Raw genomic sequence first — 9,675 nt, 5'->3', positions numbered from 1 at the left:
CTCTTTACTTTGATACCTCCATATGAAACTTGTGAATACAGACAGCCCTGGGAGAGATCGGGAAGAGAGAAAAGAATAACTCTTAGGCTCCATAAATAGTATAAATGCTGGAAATTTAAGAGTGGGCTGGAAGTAATGGCCACAGGGCTCGCTTCATGGGAATGCAACCTATGCATTTACTTAGGTCTTGAACTCAGGGTGGTCCACAGTTGGTTTTATGCTCTGCTGTTGCAGTCTTGAAATTCATGATAAGTTTTGAATAAGAAGTGCCACATTTTCATGTTGCACTGGTTTCTACAAATGATATAGCCAGTCTTGAATGGACAGATGGTTGTGCCACTTGCAGAAATGTTGGTGACAGGGGCGGGAAGTGACAACAATGACTACTGCTACAGGTAGTGCTCCTCACTGCCTCCATTTCCCCTCCTTGCCATTAACTTAGGAGCCAGGGACTCTGATTTCTGCTTTAAACAGTTACATGAAGGAAAGCGGAAAATTCTGATTATACAAAGCTAAAGAAGCTACCCAATGACAAAATGTACACTGTAGTACCACTCTGGGCCCTCAGGCTAAGTTTCATTACCCTTTGTAACATAAAACCTCTCCAGCACTGACTAAGAAGTTAAGCAATGTGGAGAGTCTGGCAAGGCCTCCACCTCCCCCACAGAGATAATTTGAGCTCCCCGATGCAGAAGACGGTGAGTCAAGTGCATTTTGCTGGAGGGAGTCATCAGAGGGTACTAGGGAGTAGGTTCTGAGGCTGCCCTGATGCCTGCCAGGCTGGGCATGGCCAAATTGTGCATGTCAGTACCAGATCTGGAGATGCTTACAGCTCATGGGCTTCCTTGGGGAATTTTCAAGCTGATTGTAGTCAGTATTCTAGGCACATTTCAGTTTTATGTAACCTCATCTCCCATTCTCCAGGAAGTCTAGCACTCTCCAAATGACAAAACTTCCTAACTTTCAAATCAGTTTTTTAGATGGTTCGTGATAGCCAGTAGCTGGTAAAGTCTGGGAAGTAACATCTTTCTATGGTCTCCTTGTTGCCTTCATTTAGATGCTAATTCTGCTCCTGTGATTCCTTTTGGCCTGCAACATAAAGAGTTTCAGTCAATGGATTTTTCCTCTCTTCATTCACAACACACACATGTGCACACTCACGCACACTAGTGCACTGAGTATTCCTCCCTCTATCTTTTGAAAAGAGTCCCACTTTTCTTGGGGAAACTCTTCTTTCCCTATTCCATGTGATCTGCTTAGAATGAATGATCTTTGTGGCTTTGTGTCATTCCAATGGTAGTGACCAGCAGGGCCTATGGATTAGTCCCAGTTTCCAAGATTCCTAAAGCTGTTCCCTTCCCATCCTTCTGAGTGTTCAATACTATATTTTATTCTGTGAGCTATCCAGGACTTATTACTGAACTTTTTTTGCTTAAGTTTATCAAGGTCTATTTCCGTGGTTTGGGATCAAGAAACCTATTGATTTGGAATGAAACACCATTTTGGAGGGCCTTCTCTACCCCAATTTTTCTGAAAGTGATAACATCATAATCATGTTGCTTAGCAGTCAAGTCTTTCCTAAGGAAGGATGATATATCATATGGGATATTAAAAGCTTACTGAAGTTAGTACTAGCCTTATTCTTTTTACTGTGGGAATTCAGGTTGTATAAGCAGCAAAACTTCTTAACTTGCTATATGATTTTTTAGGTGATTGGTAAAATTAAGCCAACTAGTAGAATAGTTGGAGCAGTTTCCAGCCTGGGTACTCTTCAGAGGTTCGTGAAGCAAAAAGAGAGCACCCAGGCCCTCTGATCCTTGCCAGCTGCAGCAGAGTGGGTGGCAAGAATCACTAGTATTAGGGCTAGCCAGATGCACAGACAGCTCAGAGGGAGGCATGCTGGGGGTGCAAGGATGGGGAGAAGGGAAATTCAAACTCAAATGGTACTTCTTTGAGGTTGACTTGGAGACAATTCTGTTCTCTATCATTATGAATAAGTGGAGAAAAGTAAAAATGGCATAAACTAAATTTGATAATGGTACTAAATCAGGTAATATGCTTAGTAGTCAGGAAGACCAGAGAAAATTAAAAATGATCTTAATGGTCTTATAGAAACAAGGTGGTATTACAGAGGACCTGGACTCTCCCCTTCAAAAACTTTAAAGTATTTTAAGGGAATTGATCACTCACTATTTAGAGAGGAAGAAAGGTAGCACCTTATAATAGAAAGAGAGACTTTGGGGTGGCTGAGTGAGGTGGCTCATGCCTGTAATTTCAGCACTTTGAGAAGCTAGGCGGGCGGATTGCTTGAGCTCAGGAGTTTGAGACCAACCTGGACAACATGGTGAAATTTTGTTTCTACTTAAAAAAAAAAAAAGTTAGCTGGGCATGGTGGCACGTACCTGTAGTCCCAGCTACTCAGGAGGGTGAGGTGGGAGGGATGCTTGAGCCGGGGGATGGAGTTTGCAGTAAGCCAAGACTGTGCCACTGCACTCCAGCCTGGGCAACAGAGTGAGACACTTCTCAAAAAATAAAAAATTAAGGAAAAAAGAAAGAGGAACTTTGGAGCCAAATAGATTTGCATTCAAGCCCAGCTCTACTAATAATATGATGATGTCAGCCAATGGCATTGATTAGGAATATCTTTGGGTTGCAAGTCACAGAAACCACAACCAGCAGTTGCTTTAGCCATAAATGAACATTTAATTATCTCATCTAACATGAAGTCTGGAGCTAGCTGGTACCAAATTACATGAAACAATTCAGCGATATCGGAATACAAGCTTGACATCTTTGCAATTTTCTTCATTGCCTCCTCTTAAACACAACATGGCATCAACGACTCCAGGCATTAGGTCCTCATATGACAGATTTTGTAACCCCAAAATCAGTATAGGTGGCTTTCATGGTCATTTGCAGACATGCACAGAGCAAGAAAACATTTGAGTCATCTGATAGATGTGTTCCCAGCTGGGGTGAAACAGGGTGATGCTCTGCCTTCTTGTTTCAGTTCTTATACTGTTAACGTGTTTCCTTTTTGTGGTCTATTTAAGGCCATGTTTTCAAATATTTGTGCTTTATGTGGTGATTTCACTGTTTAAAATTTCCTCACTGCATACTGCTGAAGTTCTGTTTGATTTCCTAAAGAATAGGAAGGCTGCAATGTGTCTTATGGAGAAAAGACATAAAAGACATACGTTAGATAAGCTTTCTTTTTTTTTTTTTTGAGACGGAGTTTCACTCTGCCGCCCAAGCTGGAGTGCAGTGGTGCCATCTCGGCTCACTGCAAGCTCCACCTCCTGGGTTCACACCATTCTCCTGCCTCAGCCTCCCGAGTAGCTGGGACTATAGGCATCCGCCACCACACCCAGCTAATTGTTTTTTTTGTATTTTTAGTAGAGACGGGGTTTCGCCATGTTTGCCAGGATGGTCTCGATCTCCTGACCTGGTGATCTGCCCACCTCTGCCTCCCAAAGTGCTGGGATTATAATATGCCCAGCCAGATAAGCTTTATCCAGGCCTGAATTATAGTGCCATTGGTGATTGAGTTCAATATTAATGAATCAGTATTATATTTTAAATACAGTGTTTTAAACAGAAAAACATAATACAAGGTTATGCATTGATTGAGTGATGAAAATGTTGTGATCATAGGCTTGCAGGAACATAATCTTGTATTTCCCCTAGGAGCAATGGGTCAGTATTCACTAATTCAGTCTTCATGGCAACATTATAAATCAAAACTACTGTAAGTAATGAGCATTAATTCTATATTTCTTAATACATGATATACATTATATAGACACGTCTAAGTAAGTAGAAACTTCCTAATCAGAGGTAGAATTTCTGTAGACAAAATAGGGACATTTTTCCAACACCTGGGGGACAGGGGAATTAAACATATTAAATATTGACTTTGATAGCAAATCAGGGAAAACATTGATATGAGTGAAGATTTCTGTTCAAGGATGTTGACAGCAGTGTGGTATGGCATGCTGAAAAATGGAATACAGCCTGATTGTGCAACCCTAAAAGATTGGTTTGATAAATTACTGTACTTCCAAATGATTATTATTCAGGCATTAAATGTTCTATGGAATAATATTTAATGATCTGGAAAATTTACAATGTATATGAATAGTATGTACGATATGATCTCAGTTTTCTATAGAATGTGTGTGCAAAAAATAATAGAAGGACTGCCAGGAAATATGCAAAAAGTACTAAAAGAGATCATTTTGGGATGGTGAAATTTTGAATGACTTTTAGTTTCTTCCTTCTGCTTTTCTGTATATTCCAAAGTTTCTAGCTATGTTAATAAAAATAAAAACAGTAGATGACATTCAAAATTATTTTAAAAAGCAGTATTTCTGAAAACTTGGGTCACCTGTTGTCCTAGAACAGAGGGTGGGTTTGGGTGAAGGTTAAAGAGAATGGAGAAGTCATCTTGGCTGGTACTGAGGTTCAGAGACTAAGTTGGGAGATTTAGCAACTTCATTTATGACTGGCCTCTGTTGATCTTCACCTGGTTGAGGGCAGATAGAAGCTGAGAAGGGAGAACTTTTATCTGAATCTAGAAGTAGTGGGAAGATCTGCTTTTTATTATGGTAGGACAATGTTTAGATCCCATAGGGGGTTTGCTCCATCCTCTAGCTCACTCTGTATTAGTACTTTGGAAATGGAGAGTAAAGAGGGTGTCTGAGACTCTGTGTGAAGCAGAAGGTTAAAATGGATTCTCTGCTAAGAATAGCAACTGAAAGAAATTTGCCAAGTCCTGAATATCATAAAATGGGATCATGGATTATCTAATTTACTGTTTTTTTTTTCTGGTCAATTTGATGGGGACCAATAGGCTAAGTCAAAGGGTAAACCATATATATTTTAATCATTCTGAAAGAAATATGTGATTATAATGGAAATACAGAAGAATAGAAGGGTAAAAATACCTATAATTCTTTGCACCAGAGAAAACCTCCAACCATGGTTAAAAACCAAGCTAAAATAATAATAGTTTTTGGCTAAGGGACCAGAATTAACCTTTGGTTAATTTAGTTTTATTCTTATCTTATTATACTACGTTTCCACATTATTTTTAACCCTTAAGATAGCAAGCATTTTTTCATGTTATGATAAACTGCTTGACATAAACCAAATGTTTTACTTCCTTCCTTCCTATTTTTAGCCATTTAACTTATTTCCTACTCCCCCTGCCCCTACCACCTTATAGTACAGGAAGTAGAAAGAAAACACCTTGGTGTGGAAAGGATTTTCCATCCAGCTGACAGCTCTCTGACCTTGGGCAAGTCTATTCATTTCTGTGATCTGAGTTTCCCTACCTGTAAAATGAGCTGGTTAAATTAGACAGGTTCTGAGGTCACTTTCGGTTCTGAAATTCAATGACTCTAAGGCATGCATGGTCTAGTGTTGACCCCTCTTCCGCTTGTTATCTGATTCAGATCTTGCACTCTTTTTATTCATCCACTTATCTTTTCTATCCTCTTCTTGACCTAGACCAGTTCATGCCCATAGTTCCTGACTGAGTAAACCAAGTCTCCAGGTGCTTTTGTGAGACACATGTCCCATTCCAAGCCCTTTCCCAGAAGCCTGTAAACAATGTATCTGGGCAGCCCAGGACACAATCCTTTCCCAGACCTTGGAAGTTGACTTGTTTTGATGGCCTCTGCCTGGTGGAGATAAAAATGAAATACTATGCTCAATGGCTCACAAGATTAGTATGGTAACCACTTCATTAAATCCCAGCTACACTTTCCAAGTCCTTCCTGGCTTAGAGGGAAAAGATGGTGAAGCCAGAGCCAATAGCATGTGCTTTAAATCCCAAAATAGCAATGCCTAATGCATGTTTGATTCTGACCCAGAAGGAAAGTTTCTAGCAGTTCTCTGAAAGTTATAGACAAGGAATCAATAATAAAATCAATGGCAGAACCTGCCTTCGATGACTTGGACAGATGCACTAGGTGGGAGATATATTCTGGATACTTTGGAGAGAGGAAGAACAGGAAGATCAGCATGGGCTATTTTGAGCATTGTTTGGTAAGTTTCAAGGTGACAATGTGACTGAATGGGGAAGCAGAAATGAGTAAGAGGCAACAGGCAGAGATAGTTAATGAAGTCAGAGCTCCAAAGGGAGTTCTAAAGGAGATACAGGCAGGGCTCCAGTGGATGAAGTTCAGACCTTTGTTAGGTATTGTAATGACCGAGGGCAGGCAACACTTGGGTAAAACTATTCTCCCAAAGGAAGGGAGTTGTGACTTACTTGAATAATGGGTGATTTGACCAGAACCAGAACTCATTGTGGGGTAACTCCCAAGGGAAAATCTGCAAAACAAAGGAAAGTAAATATTTGGGCCCAAAAAATCAAAATGAAAGAAATAGAAAGGAGCATACAAATATAATATTTGTCCAAGAAACTAACAACATCTAAATTATGTAACAGACCATAGTCACAATTCTTATAAGAGTTCTGAAGGAAATATGATAATAATAAACATTTATATAGCATTTACTCTGTGCTAGACACTGCTATAAGCACTTTAAATTTATTACCTTATTTGGTCCTCATAACTGTTGTCATGTCAAGAGAAGCCTAGCATGGGCCATTCACTTGGGAATTGATGTCAATCTAAATGATGGCAGAGAAGAACATGGTGGGCCAGGAATCAAAATCCATGAATATGGAAAAATCCCCAGGAAACTTGTCAGGGACAAAAGATAGAAAATATCTTTGACTAAATTGCTGGGTGATTACTCATTCATTTGTTCATTCAACATTTATGGAGATTTGCTATAGGATATACCAACGTTCAACTTTAAAAATAATGCCAAATTATTTTAAATGGTGCTTATACTTACATTCCTACCAGCAATGTGTATACAAGATCCCATTGCTACTTATCATTCCAACACTTAATCTTGGTAGACTTTTTAATTTTTGATATTTCAAATAATTTTATAACAAATGATATCTAATTGTCCCTTCATTTGTGTTTCTCTTATTATTCTTACAGATGTATGCTAGTAGACATATGCAAGAATGTTTACAGCAACACAATTCATAATAGCAAAAAGCTGGAAACAATTGGGATATTAATGCAAAACAATATTATATAGCGAAGAAAATTAAAGAATTACTGCTATGGATAAGAACATGAATGAATAAGATTGAATAATGAAAAAAGCAAGTTCCAGGAAAGTATAGACAGTATAACCTTTTTATAAAGTTTGGAAGCCAGAACAATAAATTCGTTAGGCATTTATATATATATACTGATTTTTTTAAAGCAATGAAATGAGAAAAAGAAAAGTCAAGATTGAAAAAATAGTAAATTCAAATTCTCAGTGCAGGGAGGATGGGGTAAAGAAAGAGCACACAGGGACGAAGTTATTGACAATGTTCTCATTCTTGGGCTGGATGGTAGGCTCACAGATGCTCATTATAAAAATAATTAAATTCAAAAGGATAAATAAAATGAAAGAGGGTCACGCATGGATTACTGTTGATGCTGTTTCATGAACCAAGGGTTATGAATGTTCCAATTCTGTGAGCCTGATTCAAGAGAACAAAATAAAACATTTATTGAGCTCCTAGTGAGAGCTGGGCCCTATGCTCTAGATTTATTCTGCAATAACAAGCAACTATAAACTCTCAGTGAGTTGCCGCCACAAAGGCTTTTTCCTTCCTCAAATTGTATGCCAACTATGAGTCAACAGAGGGCCTTGGCTTGATAGAACAACCAACATCCTGGGTGTTGCTGGTTACTGTATGTTGATCTCTGCCATTCAATAGATTCTCAGACTTTCCTCTAACTTCTAAGCCTAGGTTCAGCGAAGGGAAAGAAAGGAGTTGAAAAGGGGCAGTTGAGAGGAATATCAAATAAGACCAAATAAAACATTAGGGTTAAAAACTTGGTTGAAATACTACTAAATGTGGAAGTTTCAATTCTCAGCAGTATTTTATTCATATATACACACATCCTCTCCTATGCATTGAGGTCACAATTTCCATAGTCCATTCAGTATCTAGCTCTGTTCATACTTATTAAAAGGGTTTTTTATTAGTGGTTCCCATCAAATGCAATCAGAATGATTCCTTGTTCTTTTACACAATAGCTAAGCTTACTCAGGTGTCTCTGCTAATTTGTTTAACTTTTCTTTTGTAATCCTTTCAAATCAATTAGTAACCAGTATATACTTGAGCCTTACAAAATTCCAAGCCAATTTAGAGATTTCTCAATGTGGGTAATTGAGTGATTATTATTGTCCGCTTTTCCTTCAGCTAGGTTTATTCTCTGGTAAACGTGTGCAACTTAGGATTCTTTAACTTAGTAGGACTCATTTTCACTCGCTCCCTAATTAATCCATGTGCATAGGTTCTGTCGTCAGTTTCTGGTTACCTAATGAGAATTATTATAGTTTAATCGCTTTTTATTTTAGTGTTTTATTTATTGTTCAGTCACTTTTTCTTATTTATTTATTTATTTATTATTATACTTTAGGTTTTAGGGTACATGTGCGCAATGTGCAGGTTAGTTACATATGTATACATGTGCCATGCTGGTGCGCTGCACCCACCAACTCGTCATCTAGCATTAGGTATATCTCCCAGTGCTATCCCTCCCCCCTCCCCCCACCCCACAACAGTCCCCAGAGTGTGATGTTCCCCTTCCTGTGTCCATGTGTTCTCGTTGTTCAATTCCCACCTATGAGTGAGAATATGCGGTGTTTGGTTTTTTGTTCTTGCGATAGTTTACTGAGAATGATGATTTCCAATTTCATCCATGTCCCTACAAAGGACATGAACTCATCCTTTTTTATGGCTGCATAGTATTCCATGGTGTATATGTGCCACATTTCCTTAATCCAGTCTATCATTGTTGGACATTTGGGTTGGTTCCAAGTCTTTGCTATTGTGAATAATGCCGCAATAAACACTTTTTCAATAAACATTTGCACTCATACTTTTCTATAAATTACATGTATAAAACACTAAATATACACTTAGCGTGGCGTATAGCTCTCCATAACCATTAATGTAATTATCAATAATTAAATACAATTGAGACTGTACTTAGAAATTATCACCACTGACCACTGTGACAATGGATTTTACAAGCTTCCCCACTGCAGCATTGTAACTATTTGTTCTTAAGTAACAGCAATTTTGAAACAAAACAAGGGGACTCACACAGAGTTTAGCCTGAGGTTGGGGAAACTATAGGAAAAGGAAAAAGTTCCTTGAGAATTTGTTGAAAATTAAGACCATCTTCTTCCTCATTCTCTTCCCCAAAAGTTGCCCACCTGTTGGACACAGGTGTTGCTCTAGGAAAATAATCATCCATGGATGTGGTTGGAGAAGTCTCTGAAAAAGTCTTTGCAGCCAGCCAGGGTGGCTCACGCCTATAATCCCTGCACTTTGGGAAGCCAAGGCAGATGGATCATCTGAGGTCAGGAGTTCGAGACCAGCCTGGGGAACATGACAAAACCGTGTCTCTACCAAAAATGCAAAAAATTAGCCAGGTGTGGTGATGCACACCTGTAATCCAAGCCAGTCAGGGGGCAGAGGCGGGAGGATCACTTGAGCCCAGGAGGCAGAGGTTGCAGTTAGCTGAGATTACACAACTGCACTCCAGCCTGGGTGACAGAGTGAGACCCTGTCTC

The 9,675-nt window shown here is 39.0% G+C and overlaps 1 long non-coding RNA gene across 1 annotated transcript; it reads right to left on the bottom strand.

Moving 5' to 3' along the window:
* Window positions 1-983: 983 nt before the first annotated feature.
* Window positions 984-6,688, bottom strand: LOC129059770 (uncharacterized). The gene is made up of 3 exons (XR_008525854.2): window positions 6,565-6,688; window positions 6,275-6,336; window positions 984-1,089 (listed from the first exon to the last, which is right to left on the bottom strand). It is a non-coding gene; the product is annotated as an uncharacterized LOC129059770 (long non-coding RNA).
* Window positions 6,689-9,675: the final 2,987 nt, after the last annotated feature.

This window comes from Pongo abelii, chromosome 5, assembly GCF_028885655.2.
Source record: "Pongo abelii isolate AG06213 chromosome 5, NHGRI_mPonAbe1-v2.0_pri, whole genome shotgun sequence".
Taxonomy (NCBI): domain Eukaryota; kingdom Metazoa; phylum Chordata; class Mammalia; order Primates; family Hominidae; genus Pongo; species Pongo abelii.
Note: the sequence above shows the minus strand (reverse complement) of the source record. Positions and strands in the feature narration are given on the sequence as shown.